This window comes from Mesoplodon mirus (genome assembly GCF_964341445.2).
Source record: "Mesoplodon mirus genome assembly, chromosome: 6".
NCBI lineage: Eukaryota > Metazoa > Chordata > Mammalia > Artiodactyla > Ziphiidae > Mesoplodon > Mesoplodon mirus.
This window is the reverse complement of record NC_138982.1, coordinates 60930455-60949048: the sequence shown is the minus strand read 5'-3', so window position 1 is coordinate 60949048 and position 18594 is coordinate 60930455. Positions and strand designations below refer to the sequence as shown.

Sequence of the window (18594 nt, the reverse complement as noted above, 5' to 3'; positions counted from 1 at the left end):
CAGAATGTCTGGAACTGGGGACAGGGGAGTCCGGGACATTCTCTGCATGAGACACGTGCAGACTAAATCTTGACCTTTCTGTCTGATTTTTACTTTGGAACATGTCACAAAACAAATTCTCTGAACAGGAAAATTTAGAAGCTCTAATTATCTGAAAAATCACTGATTATCTGAAAAGTTTTCCCTGTGTTTGTGGATATTTTCTTGTTGTGATTTTAGATATATCAGAACTGATTGTATAGGGTACAAGGAAGTATAAGTTCTAAGAGATAAATTGGTTTTCCTTTCCAAAGGAAGACAAATATTATTCATTTTTCATAACCTTGACTAATCGTAAGACATAGGTGACCATGAGTCTTGACCTCTTTTCATTTATTCTAAATTAATGTAACTTCACACATAAACATGCTAAGTATTTCAGAAAGTGGAGCCCTGAAAGATAAGGAAGAATCTGAGTTAATGGAGCAAATGTATCCATGTGTTTTTAAGAACTCCAAACTATGGCTTTATTTGAATTTATTTGTCTCTGCCCTGATGTCCACCATAGCCCATGAGAAGGAGAGTCAAGGTGTTAAATCTATTACTGACTTTATTCAGCAGCGTCAGACCAGTAAAGGTGTTTATCTACTCGTATGTGCTGCTCCAGATAGAGTAGCTCATTGTAATTCTCCCCTCCAGGTTCCCTTCCCTAAGGAAATAATCTATATCTCAGATCTGTCTAATTAATCAGGATGTGAAGAATAGAAAATTGTGAGACAATCCCTATGCTCATCATTGTTGGGCTTTATAAAGTTTCTATCTACATTTTTTTTGTTTATACTGTGGAGTAAAATGGATCAAACAGGCAAAGAACTGTGGCAACAGAGATGGTGCCTTTGTGCAATAAAACACATACTGTGTATCAAAGAAATATTGTGCCACTTCTCTGAAGCTGACATTGGAATGACATTGTAATCCTGGCCATCTGTCTTCTTCCTCTAGATGTTGATGAATGTACGGTAGTGAGTGGAGGCTGCCAACAGCGCTGTATTAACACTCTGGGCACCTTCCATTGTGCATGTGATACGGGGTACAGCCTCCATGCTGATGAACACACCTGCATAAGTGAGTAAACATTAGAACCAGCTTGAAGTCGTTTTCAGTGAAAATCGACCTGCCCACGTAGGGGCAGGAAGAAAAGGTTTTTCTATTGTAAAAACATCTATAGAAGCTGACAATTTTCAAGTACAATTCTCTTCTTAGAATTTAAAAAAGATATTTTGCTATTAAAAGAATAAAAGACAAAAAAGATGGGGAAGGAAATATAGAAATTAACATTCACAAGCAAAACTTGGATCCCCTCAAATGTGTGACTGTTCCTTAGGGTATCATTTCTGCCACATGCAATAAAGTATAAATTTGTTAATTACTGCTTATATACAACAAGTTCAGCACAGACACAATAAAGAAAGGAGGCTGGGCTGTTACAATGTTCACTCATTTCAAACCAGGCTCAGAAGTGGACTCATGATTATAACAGCAAAAATTATAACAGATTATATATTAAGGAGTTTAGGGTTTCTCAAGAATAGTTAAAACTACACACATTAAATCTGAGGTTACTATACACTTATTGTGTATCAAAATGTTCTTAGATATCAGTTTGGGGAGGTAGGATTATTATTGTTAAGTCTTTGTATGTTTCTGAATTTTATAAATTTCCTAAATAAATTTATAAATTTCCTAAAATGAGTATGTATGCAGGGGAAAAAAACAGAAAAACTTTAAAAATACTGTGTTTCCTGTATGATTTATAAATGTTCTTTTTTTAAATTTATTTTTTTAATTTATTTTTTTAACATCTTTATTGGAGTATAATTGCTTTACAGTGTTGTGTTAGCTTCTGCTGTATAACAAATTGAATCAGCTATATGCATACGTATATCCCCATATCCCCTCCCTCTTGCGTCTCCCTCCCACCCTCCTTATCCGACCCCTCTAGGTGGTCGCAAAGCACTGAGCTGATCTCCCTGAAATGTTCTTTTTTAACTGAAGTAATTTACATAAAAGTGTTTTTTTTATTGAATGATGATCCTCAGATGGCATCAAGCACGTTCTGATTTCACCTCCAGGTCCCTTTGAAAAATATCTTATACTGAAAGAATAGCACCTTATACAACACAATTTAATTGCTGGTTTAATTTATACAGGGTTTGTTAACTTGTCCATCTACTCAAAATTATTAGCATTTTATGAGTATTCTATAATTATGAAATTTGGGATAGAAATCAGCCAGTTTTGCTTAACTTCATAACATATACTCTCTCTTTTTCCTAACATAAGAAATGAGAGAAAGCCAGGGGAAACAGGTAAAGATGTCGTAGTCATAGATCTGATTTTGATAGAAGAAAATGGAGGCTTTGAGAGCAAAGAAAGGACTTTCCAAAGTTGAGTGAAGATGCAAATAGAAGCCATATCGTAGTATCAGGGAGCTCAGTATCTACAGCAGGCACCAGTGGTGGGACAGCAGCACATTTACATTTTTGTAATCCCCCAAATATCCCCTTCTTTTTGCAAAATTACTGCTTGTTGCAACAGGAATCCCTTTCCCATCCCCATCTCCATCTCCATCCCCAACCTGTAAAGACTTCAGCTGGTAATATCCTTAAACTACCACTCTAACTTCTCTCAGTCACAAAATATTTAGGGGCAGGATTACCTATACATGCAGATATAGTATTTATTGGTAAAGGTTGAGTTGGTGAATTTTTGTGTCTGATATAAAAATATTTTGCAAAGTAATGAATTTTATATATCTATGGTATCTGGTCTTTGTGATAAGGCAAAATAAACACTCTAGTGACCAACTGAAATTATATCTTCAGGTATAATTAATTTTCTAAACTCTGGCAGTTATTAACTATTTCTTAGTAAAATCATTAAGCTCTTTCCTTGTTCCTCACCACCATTGCTCTGGAATTTTCCAACTTTTGTTTCAGTGACCTCAGGTCAAAGGTGGACTTGGATAAGAATATTATGGTTTATCATTTCTATTTCGATTCCTTAAAATCCATCCTGTACAGACACATGGACACTATGGCAATAGAATATTTGCAGCTGCATAGGTTGATCCTCTCCTTGTACAGAATTTCAACATAGTGTACAAATTAAAAATTAAGCTAAAGAGAAATATGGATTTCATGATTGCAGTCATTTTAAAGCCTTTAACCCCTTGGATGTCATTCCACAGAAGTACTGGACTCAAGAGTCCAGCAATTGACCTTTGTGGAAATTTTCATGCCTCTCTCACATGAATATACTGGTTCTGGTTTCAAATAATGGTCCTAAGAACCTCAGTTGACACAATTACAGCAGTCTTGTTAAAATGAACTCAAGAAGAATTTAAGCATTTTGTATTTAAATACTAATAATGATGTGAGCTTGAGGATAAGAACTGTTCATTTGCTTTGAAAGAAAGGGTGTACTGTAGAGAACTGAGTCTCACATTGGTTTGTATTTTGAGTAATATTGTAGCAAGGGTCAGATATTTTTAAAAACAGGACAATTAAATTAGCCCACTTTCCCTTTGGTATTTGTTACCTGGCAGGAAACTGAGAATGGTGGTTGATCTTACCAGGAAACTGTAGTAGACAGAAATTCTTCATGACCAGTCACAGAAGAGAAGATGCAGTTATGGAATTTTATGATTCCACTACTTTAGAGTCCTTGAAATTAATTGCCTCCATTTCTTCCTTCTTCTCGACCTTTTTCCCTTCCTTTGCCCCATTCTGCCCATCAGTCATAGGCCTAAGCTAGTGTGACTTTTTGAGTTAGAGTCGCTGGTACTTTTTGCACTTTCTCTTAATCACAGCAACAGTAAACTTCTTGTACCCCAAATCCTTACAGAGTTTAAGATGACTTCATTTCAAGAAAGGATCTGCTCTCTAAGAGCTGTGCACTTGTGGTGACATATGGCCAGCAGTTACTAGTCAGCCTCCACCAGAATGATAAAGTTACACAAAGTGGTGTTAAGAGAGGGGGTCCATAATATCCAACTATAGTGTACAGGCCACTTGGTTCCCCATAAAGTACTGCCTGGACGGCTGATAAAATGTGATCCCAGTAAAACTGGGGATCTTGGCCTCAGTGACCCTCAGTTTGAGCCCCTGAATTTGTTTGCAAATTTTTGGAATGCATGTCACTTTACTGGTGGCAAGGGCCTATTACTTTCTTGAGATTTTTAAAGGCATCTATGACACTTCAAAATATCCCCCATACAGTTTTGTCCTTATGATGGTGCTTCTTTAAAAGGTGTATATGTGGGAGGATTTCATGATACTGTTATATCATGATACAGTCTCACGACACTGTCATATAGTCCGAGGCTAAGCTGGTCAATGACTGCTTCTCCCTACACCTTCCTTTATAATGGGGTTCTGGGCCAGAGGTCTGGGTCCTTGTCCTTGAGCAGCACAGTTACACCTGGTTGGTGAAGGGTCCAGACATAGCATGGGAAAGCAGTCAAAAATGAAATTTTGACCAGATTTGCCTTGCTATCAGTGGTCTCCATTAACACAGATATTACCAAGTAATACATATACTTTTATTTATTTTTTATTTTATTTTATTTTTTTTTGCAGTACACGGGCCTCTCACTGTTGTGTCCTCTCCCATTGTGGAGTACAGGCTCCGGACGCGCAGGCTCAGCGGCCATGGCTCACGGGCCCAGCCGCTCCACGGCATGTGGGATCTTCCCGAACCGGGGCACGAACCCGTGTCCCCTGCATCGGCAGGCAGACTCTCAACCACTGCACCACCAGGGAAGCCCTACATATACTTTTAAATTTCCCTTTACTTGGAAAGCAACGGCTTTAAAAAAAATGGCTAGAGTTTAGCCATCATCAGAAAGACAGAAATATTCATACTAGTCCACCACTGACTCTAATCCATGGACTAGGAACAGTGGCACAGTGGAATCCAAGTTGGTGCGTGGCCTTCAGCAAATCACTTAATCTCTCTACAGTCTCTACAGTCTGGTTTCCTCATGTGAAACTGGGCAAAATGACCTTAAAGTTACTGCATCTCTAAAGTGTTATAATATTATGGAGTTCCCCAAATTACTAATTTGTTACATATCATCTGCTAACCTGTATTTTTTAAAACTCCATTGGATTCTGTGGAATAATTATTTTGTAGAGCTCAGATTTTATTTGAAAAGTATATAAAGAGCTTAGACTTTAGAAAGTCTCACATAAAAACAGTGAGTGAGAATTTTATATCCAGTTTAAGAAAAATGAGTTCATGACTTCAATGTTTTTAATGAAAACAATAATGACACTTTGGTGCTTTTTTGAAAATACTGTTTTCTATATCATAGAATCATATTTTGGAGGAATCCAGGGACTAATTCAGCCTAATCTACTTTAGAGATAAGAAGTCTGAGATCCAAAGAAATCAAGTAACTTTCACTCTGAACAAAAGAAGTTTTCAGGAAAATCTGGCTAATTTCACTTCTAACCAAATGCTTTAAAATAATTTCTGATAAGTATTTTAAAAGACTAAGAAAAATCATAAAGGTACTGTGAAATGAAATTCTTACATTCTATTTTAGTAAATAGAACGGAGGGTTAAAATAATGTATTTTCATAATAGCTATTAATGAAAAAAATCTACCTTATATTATCACCCTGTAAGTGCAAATTTATCACTTCTCTCTTACATTTCTATCATATTCTCCAACAAACCTGGCTACTCTCAATTCTCCAGGTCAGCTATGCCCTTTTCCACTTCCACACCTTACCTTACTCAACCTAGACTTCTCTCTCACCAAGACTCCACCTGTCAAAAGTCTACTTACCATGTTCTATGTTCAATGTCCGTTGGCCTGTTAAACCTTCTCTGGTGACCCCAGCCAAAAGCATTCCTTCTTTTTCTTCTAATACCATATGATTTAGTGTTGCCTTAATGACACATTGTAACATATAGTTTTATATGTGTACAATTGGGCTTCAGACCAAATGAAAGACACTGATGACCTTCTAATTATCAGCTTTCAGAGAAGTCTTTTCCATGCCTTTCTCAATGACCTCTGACACTATTAACCACTCATTTTTCTAAATCTTCCTCTTGACTTCCTGACAGCACAATTTTCACCTTTGACTGCTGCCTCTCTGTACTTACATTCTTGTTACCCGGTTCTGACTTTCAATCATCTTCCTCTCTCCTTGCTATGGACTGAATTGTGTCCCCCAAATGTGCACGTTGAAGCCCCAAGTTCCAATGTGATAGTATTTGGAGGTGGAGTCTTTGGGAGATAATTAGGTTTAGATGAGCTCATGAGGGTGGAAGACCCTCATGATGGGTTTAGTGCCTGTATAAGAAGAGAGAGCAGAGAGCTTGCTGTCTCCACCATACCAGGATCTAGCTGAAAGGTGGCCATCTGAAGCCAGGAAGAGAGCTCTCACCAGAAACCAAACCCTACTAGAACCTTGACCTTGGACTTTCCAGCCTCCAGAACTGTGAGAAAATAAATTGATAAGGCTACCGAGACCAGGGTATTTTGTTACAGCAGCCCAAGCGGACTAATGTACTCATCTCTTCTCCTTTATTCCCCCTTCTCTAGTCTATCTCCATTTTACTCTTCTACTTTTAGACAGAAGTCAATACCTATAAAATATCTGGCAAGTATTAGTTAAATGTTAGCTATTATTATAACAGAATGATGAAAGATGTAAGGACTTTACCCAGATGGATTTGTTTGTTGGGGAAAAACTCAAACTTGCAGTATTTCTAGCTTTTGGACTTCGGACAAAATACATTATCTTCTGATAGCTTTGAATTGAAGATTTTCTCATTGTTGAGAGGCAGACTTTAGTAGATATGACTAAATATAAGTAAGGATAATGTAGACTAAACTTCTTTTGCCAGTGGCTATTTTTTAACAGCCAGGGGCTAGATACCAAAATAATTATATTACCCAAATTTTCTGTATTTAGCTGTGTAATTTGCATTTTAAGTAACTTGTAAGGTTTTAGCTATAATTTGGTATACCTCACAAAATCTGTCTTTCCATTTTTTTCTTTTTTATAACAACCTTGTGAAACATGCTCAGCTCAAATCTCCATTCATAATCATGTCCTTCCTCTGCTATATTTGTTGAAATTAGCCTTCCCAGAGGGAAGAAATAATTAAATGATTGAAAGTTTTAATGCTTGCATAGTTCTCTTACCTCTCTTTCATGCCTTCAGCACATAGGTTTATTAACATCTGTACTCACAAATAAACAAATGGAATCACTGGTGTCTGCACAGAGAAACCTCAGATAAACAACATTTTAATTATTTTCATCTTTAACACAAGGATTCTTTATTTCCACTTGCTGGAAGTGGTCAGGAACTGTTTTTGTTCAATGGTTCCTTTTTATTCTCACTAAATGAGGTTGGGGGGAAGGAAGAAGAAAGGTTACCTGGAAGCTGTAAACCAAAGATTTTTCTGTGTGATAAAGTGTGCAACATAATAGAATCAGAGGTCATTTTTTAATTCTAAATAAACAGAAGTTAGGTGGCAAGAAGAGGGTAGATGTACAACCTGGAAGCTTGATTAAATAGATATTCTTAGTAAAATTTTGAGCTTGAATAAATGTTCTTATATCAGATTTTTATGTTTCACATTTTAAAATAATGCTAAACTTGGAAAAAAAGGATTGAGAAAACTATTAGATGTGGTGGTCTTCACACAATGGATTCTTTTGTTTTTGATCTCAGTGTTCTGATCAGTGATGTCTAAGTTTTATTTGATAAAAGGAGTGGAAGATTCTTTCTAGGGAATGCAAAGAGATTGCCCTCAAATTGGAGACGAAAGAAGTTAAAGACTTTCATTGTAACTACCTTTCAATTAATTGCATTATTTATGAAGACAAATTAGAAGCAGAATTCATTTCAGATGACAGCTGATGTCTTGAATAGGGCTATGTCAGGTTAAAAAAATTGTTTAGTTTGTCAGGTTGATGGCATCTCTCAGTCATTATCAAATTCATCGCCCTCGCAATATTAATCACTTTTGTGTGGTAGGTGATATATTTAATTCCTCAAAGTTGAATTTAAGGAATACTTCTCCTCTGCCGTCCTCATTCCCTCTATGTTGCCTTGAAAAAAAATCATGAACTTCCCAAGTTTTTATCCATTTGGTTGATAATTAACCCAATTCAAAACCTATTTCCAAATCCAATGGATTTTAGGAATGCATTCAGAAATCTTTTTTTTTTCTACAGTTTTTCTACAGTCTTCAGACTTGGGAAGGTAAGACTGACAGTTTTAGATAGAGTCAGACTAAGGTCTGAATTCTACTGCATCGTATAAGAGTTGTGTGATCTTGGCCCAGTTTCTTAATCTCTGATCTTCAGAATTCATATCACATTTATCTCTTTCTCTGTCTCTCTAACTGTATCTAAACCTAATATAACCAGGATAATAATTCACAAAAATCAATATTATACATTGTACAAGGACACAAACCTTATGAAGAGGGATGTATTTAACACACTAGAATGGGGAATGGGGGAGACTGAGAGTGTATTCTGGGCTAAAAGTGAACAAATGAAACAAGAGTGGTCCTTCCAAGGACTGGGGAGTGATAAGAATTTTTCCTGAACTGAGCAGTGTGATAAACTTTACCTTCTGTATCCAACGTTAAAACAAAACAAAGTGATGAAATGTTAGCCCAGTGGTCTTCATCCTTGCCAGTTGCCTTTTCTTTTCTTCTTTCTCTCTATGTGGAAAGTAAATTCACAGGTCTTCCTTCAGAATAATCTCTAGGAAATTTTTCTAGCTATATTTGTAAAATATTTTTAAATGTAAGATTTTCATAACATATATCAAATAAATAATAAAACCCTACTTTTAAGCACTAAATAATTTTGCTGTCTTACGTTTCCCAAATAATTTCATAGTGCGTTACAGAATACCCCCTGCATGGGATGAACAAAAATATGAAGAGATTAAAATAATACCTGGCACATAATCGAAGTTCAGTAAATGGTGGCTTGAATCAGTAATTTATAATTATTATGTATCTACCTTTATTATTTTCCCACAATCAGAGTACCTATTCAATGCACAAAGATACTAAGAATAAGGGATTCTGAATTGTGTGCAACTAAAAATACAGGAACTTCTCTTTAAATTCTTTGTTTATGAAAATAGAGAATGGGATTTAGGATTGTGAGAAAAATATTGATAATCTGAAAACAGCATGTCTTGGGAAAAAAGTGCCAATTTTTCAGGGTAACAATATTAACTTTACCACATAGCTACCCTGTATAAAAGGTGTGTGACTTTGAGCTTTCACTTAGCTGTTCAAAACTCCATTTCTCCATATGTAGTGTGTAGTAAGGAAAAGTTACAGTGAAATCCTTAGTGCAGTGCCTGACACAGAGCGAGCAATCAATAAAAATTAGCTCATAATATTAATATTAGTTCTATACTTGCAGTTGGCTGTAGGCATAGGACTAAATAAAATTACGGAGCGGGGGCTTCCCTGGTGGCGCAGTGGTTGAGAGTCCGCCTGCCGATGCAGGGGACGCGGGCTCGTGCCCCGGTCCGGGAGAATCCCACATGCCGCGGAGCGGCTGGGCCCTTGAGCCATGGCCGCTGAGCCTGTGCGTCCGGAGCCTGTGCTCCGCAATGGGAGAGGCCACGGCAGTGAGAGGCCCGCGTACCGCAAAAAAAAAAATTACGGAGGGTCAGACACTATAGTTATAAACGTACTTTGGTGATCAGATGGCTTCCATTGGGCAGCTTTGTTGCTAGCTTTTTAGCAAACATACATTCATTGACTCTTTTAACAACTCCCTGTTGCACTTTCTTTTTCTTTGCATTTTTAATGCTTTTGGAGCTTTAAAGCAATATTCACAACAATATTTTCACTGAATGGTAAAATATTCTCATTCTCATTTATCACTAGATTGAAGATTTATATCTCCCTGTTTCCAAAAGCACTGGAGGCAGCAAGCTTTAGGCAGCTTATGCATCTTCACAGGGTCCGAAGTGCAAAAAGACGTGAACATAAAATAGTACCACCTCTATTTAGAAGCAGCAGAAGGATTAAGTGCTTTCAAATACCAGATATGAGCATAAAACTTAAATCCAAATCTAGTATCCCAGTATAGTTTTCTAGCAGCTGACAACAGCCACATGGTTTAAACCACGTTTGCATTTTCTAACAACAATAATCATAGAGACTTTTTTTGTTTTTGTTTTTTGCGGTACACGGGCCTCTCACTGTTGTGGCCTCTCCCGCCACGGAGCACAGGCTCCGGACGCTCAGGCTCAGCGGCCATGGCTCACGGGCCCAGCCGCTCCGCGGCATGTGGGATCTTCCCGGACCGGGGCACAAACCCGTGTCCCCTGCATCGGCAGGCGGACTCTCAACCACTGCGCCACCAGGGAAGCCCAAGACATTTTTTAAATTCAGTGATTTCAGAATCTACTACTGAATGCATGTCTTTCATTTTGCAGAGAAAACAGAAATTTTCAGCGAAGAGACCTCCCAACTTTTACTCCCATCTAGAACATTTGGTACTAACTCTTAGCTCTGTCTGCTTTGCTCTTCACTGAGAAGAAAAGTGCTCTGCTGTTATTTCAGGCTAATCCCATCCCGCCTTCCCCTTAGAACGTCAAAATTTTGGAGGTGGATGGAAGGAAAAGACTATATAAAAGAGGTTATGGAGTCATCACAGAAATGGAAGGGAACCCGGAGGAAGTTGTGTCCTACAACCCACAGAGAGAATGTCAGGAAGGGGAGAGGTCATTACGTTCAAGATTTAAGTCAAAGGACTGAAAGGTGTTCCATGAAACTATCCGTGGCTAATGTATGGATAACCCTGGTTAAACTAGTTTTAGGGAGGAGTTTTATTTTAAGATAGAGAGAAAGAAGTTGAAGATAGAGGAGAAAAAAGGACGTGTTAGGAGCAAGGTTCTCTATCTTTCAAGGAGTACTTTTCAGTCATTCTGTTTAACATCTTGAAAGTAAACACCTCTCCTTCCTTCCTTTCTCTTGTCCTTGGATTGTAGGACACAACTTTCTCTTGGCTTCCTTCCTTCTTTGTGATGACTCCCTAACCTTTTTCATAGAGTCTTTCCCCTCTGCCAACCTCCAAAATTTTTTTGATCTTCAGAGTTCTTGTTTTGGCCCTTTCTCCACTCCCTCCTGAGTGATTGTTTCCACTTGCCAAGCTTTACCTACTACAGTTAGCTAGAAATGAATGATGTTCAAATCAACATTACTAAATCAGATGGCTCTTTTTGTTTTATGGACCCAGAGATCCAGCCACTACCTGAGGCCCTCTTTGAGGATGTCCTCCAGCCTTGGAAACTTACTGGATCTAAAATTAAATATATCTTCCTTCCTGCCCTCCACCCCCCAACTTTCTTCTTCTCCTCTGAGTAGTAAGGACAGCTCAGGTCACCCATTTTCCAGGTCAGTCTAGTATATCTGGGGTCACTCATGACTCCTTCTCTCTCTGATTCCACATATCAAGCTCCCCAGCAAGACCAATGGGCAAGTTCTCCACAATATCCCCCAAAGAGCTGGCTCCACTGTGACTACTTTCATTCTGACCCTCATAATTTCTTACAGAAATGTTTACTGTAATTGCCTCTTAACTGGTATCATCCTTCATACTTTCCCCCTTCAATCGATTATCTAAACTACTGCCAGAGACACCTTTTGAAAATGTAACTTAAAAAATTATTTTACCATCCTTAAAACCTTTTATTGTCTCTATATAGCTTTTAGAATTAACTCAAAATTCTTACTAGGGCTTACAAGATGCTTCATGGTCTGACTCTTGGTTACTTCTGCTTACCTGCCGTGTTTCTACTCTGTACTTCATGCTCCAGACTCAGACACACTGAAAAGTTGCAGTTCCACATGTGTACCAGAAGTTTCCACACTCCTACACCTTTGTCTTATTGTTCCATCTGTCAGACACTCCCTGCTTCTGCACGTGCTTGTTCCTGGATTTGAGTGCAAGTCAACACTTTCCCCTCTCTCCTCCTATGCTTTCCTCCCCACCTCTCCTCACCTGACTTCTCCTGTCTTTCAAAGCAAAGGTTAGAATCACGTCCTCTGAGAAGACTTTCCAGATCTACTCCCATACTTATAATCCAAATTTGTCACCTGTTTTATAAGAATTATAGATCGTTTATAGATTTAGAGATTCTTTCAATGGTGGGACACAACATAAAGACACTCAGATAGATGAAAGGAAGAACCTTTGTTACTTACAGCTCCAAGTGAGAGAAGGGTACCACTCAGGGCTGCACATTGGGTTACACCCAGGACAGGGTAACAAGCAAGCTGATAGGAGGTGGCTTATATATGGCAAGTGGGGTGGGGTTAGGCTAAACTCACAGTCTTCCTGGGGATTAGGTACTTTGAATAATTCCACAACCCCAAGGGAGAAGGGGGCATCCCTGGATGTTAGGTACCTGGGGACCTCTGGCAGTTTTGTCTGTGTGTATCTTAACTCTGGAATGTCTGATAAGGGAAGTATTCAGTAGTTGGGGTGGGAGCTTATTCTGTGTAGGGGAACTGAGGGTTTTGAGCCATGGCTTCAAAACCGAGTCGAAACAGCACTTGTGGAATATTACATCATACACCACATAGAGCCAAGGGCACGTCTCTAATAGAGCCTCTCACAATGGATTATAAAGTTTCTCTTCTTGTCTATCTCCCCCACTAGGCTTTAATCTCTTTTGTATCCTCAGGACCTAGCATGTGACTGAAATAAAGTGTTTACTTTTATTAAATGACCCTGTATTTGTTCAAGGTTTAAAATATAAAGATCCTTGTACTAAAGTATGCTTTGTTTAAAAGTAAGGGCATTTTCCCTTTCTTATGATCTGTTTCTCTTTATTAGACGAGAAGAATTATACAATGCATGGCTTTGGCTCTTAGGAACCCAGCACTACGTTGAAGGCTTAATTGCATAGACTCTATTTTTTTTTTTTTTTTTTTTTTTTTTTTTTTTTGCAGTACGCGGGCCTCTCACTGATGTGGCCTCTCCTGTTGCGGAGCACAGGCTCCGGATGCGCAGGCTCAGCGGCCATGGCTCACGGGCCCTGCCACTCCATGGCATGTGGGATCCTCCCAGACCGGGGCACGAACCCGTGTCCCCTGCATGGGCAGGCGGACTCTCAACCACTGCACCACCAGGGAAGCCCACATAGACTCTTTTTAACCTATATTCCTAATTTAGCTTTCTCCACCCCACTTTATAACATGGTTCTTGTTTTGCTGCAGTAGTTATTTTTTGTACCTTTCCCCCTCTTTTTAAACCATAGCTTTAGTGGTTCTATTATAGATATGTTTTAGATCGTACACAGCCTCAAATCATCTTTGGAAGTAGATGGATATAAATGAAATAAAACTAACCAAATTCAATCCTAGATTTATCACCTGGCTTCTTTTAAAGCATCATAGACAGTATTTTAAACCCCAGATTTAGAAAAGATATGAACCTGTCATTCAGTGGAACGGTTTGCCTATTTGTTCTCAGAAATCCAGGGTATCGTTGTCAATGCCAGAGCATGTCAGGAGAACAAAGACTGGCCTCCATACCACAAGGGTGGGAAGACTACCCAGGGCTTTGTAGAGCCTAGAGCCTGATACTGAGCAACCAGTTCATAAAGACAGGATATATGTATGATTATTAATGGGAGTCAAGGGCAAAGCTGTGGTAAGAATGCAGGCTGTCATTTCCAATCATTTTCTTGTCACAGGACAAGGAGTAAGACACAAAACCTAAGGGAAAGGTCTGGGGTCACTATTCGGAAGTCAGGCTGCATACTGAGTCCTCAGTAGATAAATACATATTCTGAGGATATGAGTTCTGAAGGCGAGTGGAGGTGCTATCTATAAGCACAGGCCCAAAGCAGGGTTAAAGTTTGAGCCAAAGAAGGAGATAGGCGGGAAAGGGGTTTGAACTCTGACACTGAAAGGTTTTCAGAGACCATCTCTTCAGTAGTCATAAGACAAGAATATAACCATCAACCTAACAATCAAGACCATGTGACTCCTGCCTCTGCGCACTTGCTGGTTTGGGTGGATTAAGGCTACTGGGATATATGGAGCATCCCCAGGGAAAGGCAAGTCTCCTCAAGGCTCGGTCCTCTGGGTTGACATGTCATCCAGAAGCTCAGCAAGCATAGTCCATGTACTCTCCCTTCAGACACATTAATTCACCCAGAGATCAAATTCTAGAATCTAAGTAATTACAATTTGGAAGTAATTTTGGCTATGTCCATTAGTAATAATAATGACAATGATTTTAAAAATCTTATCTCTAATCTTCACAACAACCTTGAGAGGGAGATATTATTACTCTCATTTTAAAGATAATGAAACCAGGGTTCACAGAGGTTAATAGGACAGCTTTGGAATCACAGGCTTCGGTTTACAGCCCTGTAGATGACTGGCCTGAAATCAATAAGCACCATGGGGAAGTATGCTGAAATGTGCTTTATACTTTTTGAAGGGGAGAAAGGAGTTGAGTACATCTGCATGTAACCTTTGCGAAGCTTCTCTCTTCCAGGCTATATGGTATGGTAATTTAGTCTTATTTCATCCCATGCTTGGGAATTTAAGTAGATTCCCTGTGTTCCCCCTTGCAAATAAAAGTTGGCTCCTTCTGTAGACTCCCGCACTGGTTGGTCTGGGCTGCGGTGGGCTGGCCTTCTGTCTGGGCAAGGATACCAGTCAGACTCTTAAGCTTTCACAACAGAATGTCAACCTTGTCTCCCCAGTGTCTGATGTCTAAATCTTATGGCTCTCACTTCAATCGACAATGTAGAGATTCTGCACTACAGGCTTGTGTTAGAGGATTTGACTGTGAACTGAATGGGAGCCAGCATTCATCCAAATTTCCCTTAAGACATCTGATATACAGAGTGCATAGCAGAAAGATCACAAACCTTGGTGCCAAAAAGCTTTAAGTTAGAATCCCAGCTTTGCACCCACTAGCTGTGTGAATGTGGGCCTGTTGTTAAATGATAACAATGGCTAATAGTTATGGAGTGTGTGCTATCTATTGGGGCACAGTGTTAATCTTATAGTCACTGTTTCATTTACACTTCATAAAACCCTGAGAGGTGGGTGCTCTTGTTATCACTCTTTTAGCAATGTGAAGAATGAGACTTAGAAAGTTTAAGCATTTGAGGAAGAACACTCAGCATGTAAGTGGTAGATATGGAATATACCTTTTGGGCATAGCTGATCACTTGAATCCAGTTACATTAAAACAAACAAGCACATCTGTTCAAAAAAGGTGTTTGGATGTTTGGACTCTATTGTTAAAGCATTTTAAGGAAGGAAAAGACACCAGTTAAAATTTAAAGGGCTCACAGTGCAGTGCAGTGTGGAAAATGGGTTAGCCATATGTAAATCAAGGAGAACCAGTAGGGATTATTGCCTTCTGGTTAGACTGGTGAGAGATCCTAGCACTTTGGACTGTCAGAGTTAAGACACCAGGAAGCTGCAGGGTTTTTTCCCTATGTATATTCAACCATATGAATTTTTAAAAAAATCTATCAAGACAAAAAACAAATTATTCTGGTGACTCTTTTTTTAAGATTCTTTTTAATTTTTATTTTGTATTGAAGTATAGTTGATTTACAATGTTGCATTAGTTTCAGGTGTACAGCAAAGGGATTTAGTTATACATATACATATATCTATTCTTTTTCAGATTCTTTTCCCTAATAATGTAGGTTATTACAGAGTATTAGCCATATGAATTTTATTTTACAAAAAAAGTATCATATAGACCATATACAATTTTGTAGTTTGAGTTTTCACAGTTTTAAAATTAGTTTTATCAAAATCAGTGTAATCATTTGTATTATATACATTCTAAGAACATAGGGTGTGCTTCAGACTCTAAAATTTTGCTGTATTATTCAATAACAACCTAATGGTTTGTAACAAAGTAAAAAGAAAGGTGTTCCAAGACTTATTCTTGTCTGACATTGTTTAAATTTTGATTTGAAGGTTTTATATTGTATGGTTTCATATTTACTAGAAGCCTTCATCATCCTACCACCATCCCTACCAAATGAGATTCATAGATTATAAACCAATAGCAAGAAGAGTGCCTTTGCCTGTTCTACTTTGCCATAATCTCAGTGCCCACATTCATTTATTTTAGAAGTGAATATAGTATATGGCTCAAACTTTTAGTAATTGCAGTAGAATGGTTGGATTGATTTTCTGCATCTAACATTTTCTCTTTCATATGTTGGTAAAAATTTTATGATTTCAACATTTCTTCTGAATTCAAGGGAAAAGAATGCAAATTTATTATTATATCAAACCAATTAATTAGTATTCTTTTGTCTAGGGAGAATGCTCTGATTCCTACAACTCACATTTAAAAAATTTTTTAAGTTTGAAAACAGTCTAATTTCAACCTGGCCTTATTTCCAAAAGAAAATGATTTAATAATCTTCTGTATTTCTCATTATAACTTTTATGCGACCCTGTGGTATAAGAACTATACTGTTTCATCTCTTAGTATTTACACGAGACTAGTGATGGTTTCACTAAGTGCTATATCACATACATATCAGAACAATGGATTAAAACCAGAAAGAAAAAATTGTATGTTAGTCTATGCAGCCCCACTCTGAACGTCGAAACAGACTGTCCTGCTTTGTCACACAGTTGATTAAACCCATGGTACAAGGAATTTAAACTTGTATAGAATCATCGAAATAGAAAATGTAAGATGTGGAAGAATAGCCTTCCTTCATTCCAATGACTGACATATTTGCTAACCCGTCTCCTTGTAGAATGCATAAATTAATAAGTGCAGAATCTCAAATTCAGTAGGATACATCCTACATTGGAAGCAAAAATTATGAGATCAAGAATAATTGATATTCCATGTGACCCATTAAAACAGGTCTCATTTAATGCAATACGGCTTAAAATTGTATCTCTTTCAAGTAGGCTAACCTGAATATAGGCACCCTTTTTTGCACTTTACAGCAAAACTGAGCAATTCCCTCAACCATCCCGATCAGAGGACCTTGAACTGAGAGCACATGTTTAATGATGCCTGGAATAGCTATTGATTAAACACTGACAATGTTCAGAGGAATTGAGAATCAAAAAGCCTCCCCATGGCCAGCTCTGTCAGGCTCACTTCTTAATAGATGGCAAAGGAGGATTCTAAATGAGATCTGCTGCCCTGCTCATCCTCAGAACTCCACAGGCAGTGGGATTAATTTCTGCTTCGCAGTCCTTTGGAACTACCATGTCTGAAATGTCCAAAATGAATACAGATGTCCCTCCTTTTTTATTTCCTTGTTCCTCCTTTTTGAGGAAAAAAAAGTTCTCATATGAATTGAATGCATAGAATGATATTGCTTTAAATGTGGAATGAATGCAAATTCACCATTAATTAATACATAAAGAATAGGACAAATCCTGGGATGATAATTCAGGCTGAATAATTCCCCAAATCAAGCAAGCAAACAACAACAAAAAGGTTAAAAGAAAATAAAGAATAAGAGTAAATAAAAAGGAAAAAAAGGATTTGAAGCCAGAACCAATATTCACACTGCCATTGCTCTGTTGAGTTGGTTAGTATCCAGAGGCTTAGATATTTTTAGGATATTCTTTTGTCTGGGTGGGAGATTGTGACCCAGAACTGTGAAGTAAGGCTGTTTCTATACTTAAAAAAACATGATTTTCAATGGTGGAACCACCCAACTGTTTTACCTTCAACAAACATTGATGGAACACCTTGGGGGTGTCAGGCACATTGCTTGATGCTTTCCCTTTTAAAGTTATTTAATCCCCCCTACAATGCTGTGAAATACTCATTATAATCATTTTAAAGATGTGAAAACTGAAGCTTGGAGGAATTAAATAAATCTCCTATTATCAAACAATCAGTAAATAGGCACGACTAAACTCACACTGCTAGAAATGGTCAGAGCAAGGATTAAAATCCGGATATTTTGAATAATATTCTATTGAGCTAAATACCATATTATACTATCCTTAGTTTAATAATGCACATTTAATGATAGGTTCTGTGGGAAGCTCAGATTTATTTTTTTTATTGTAGTTTGTTCTTTTGCTCCTTTTTTTCCTGATTTCCTAAGGATTGCATCCTTAAGGTAAAACATTTTTGGAAGTACAAACAAGTATAAATAGGGAGAGAATAAAGGAATCACAACACCACCACTCGAAAACAGCTGTTGTTATTTGGACTTCTTTCATTTCACTTTTTTCTCTTCATAATTTAGACCATGTTACCTTTTGTTATCTATTCATATAACGGCATACATATTACACACACTCCCACACACACACACATACACACCTTCAGTAGACAGTAAGATAAAACTATTTGTAAAGCTGACTTATTGTGGCAAATACCTTTTGATGTTTATATAAACACACATATTATGGGATCTTTTTTCTCTTCTTAAGAATGCTGACATTAATATTTATTTGCATATATCATCTAGATATTTTTATTGTTTTCTAGGCAATATTTCAAGCAGGAGGATTAAAGAAGTGAAAAGAAAAGAAAGCATATTTAAA

The 18594-nt window shown here is 37.8% G+C and overlaps 1 pseudogene across 1 annotated transcript in view; it reads left to right on the top strand.

Moving 5' to 3' along the window:
* LOC309805955 overlaps nt 1-18594 on the top strand; it is a 193352-nt pseudogene that overhangs the window by 64908 nt on the left and 109850 nt on the right. Inside the window, exon 2 of the transcript in view lies at nt 982-1104. The product of the transcript in view is annotated as an uncharacterized misc_RNA (transcript). The remainder of the gene's footprint in view (nt 1-981; nt 1105-18594) is intronic.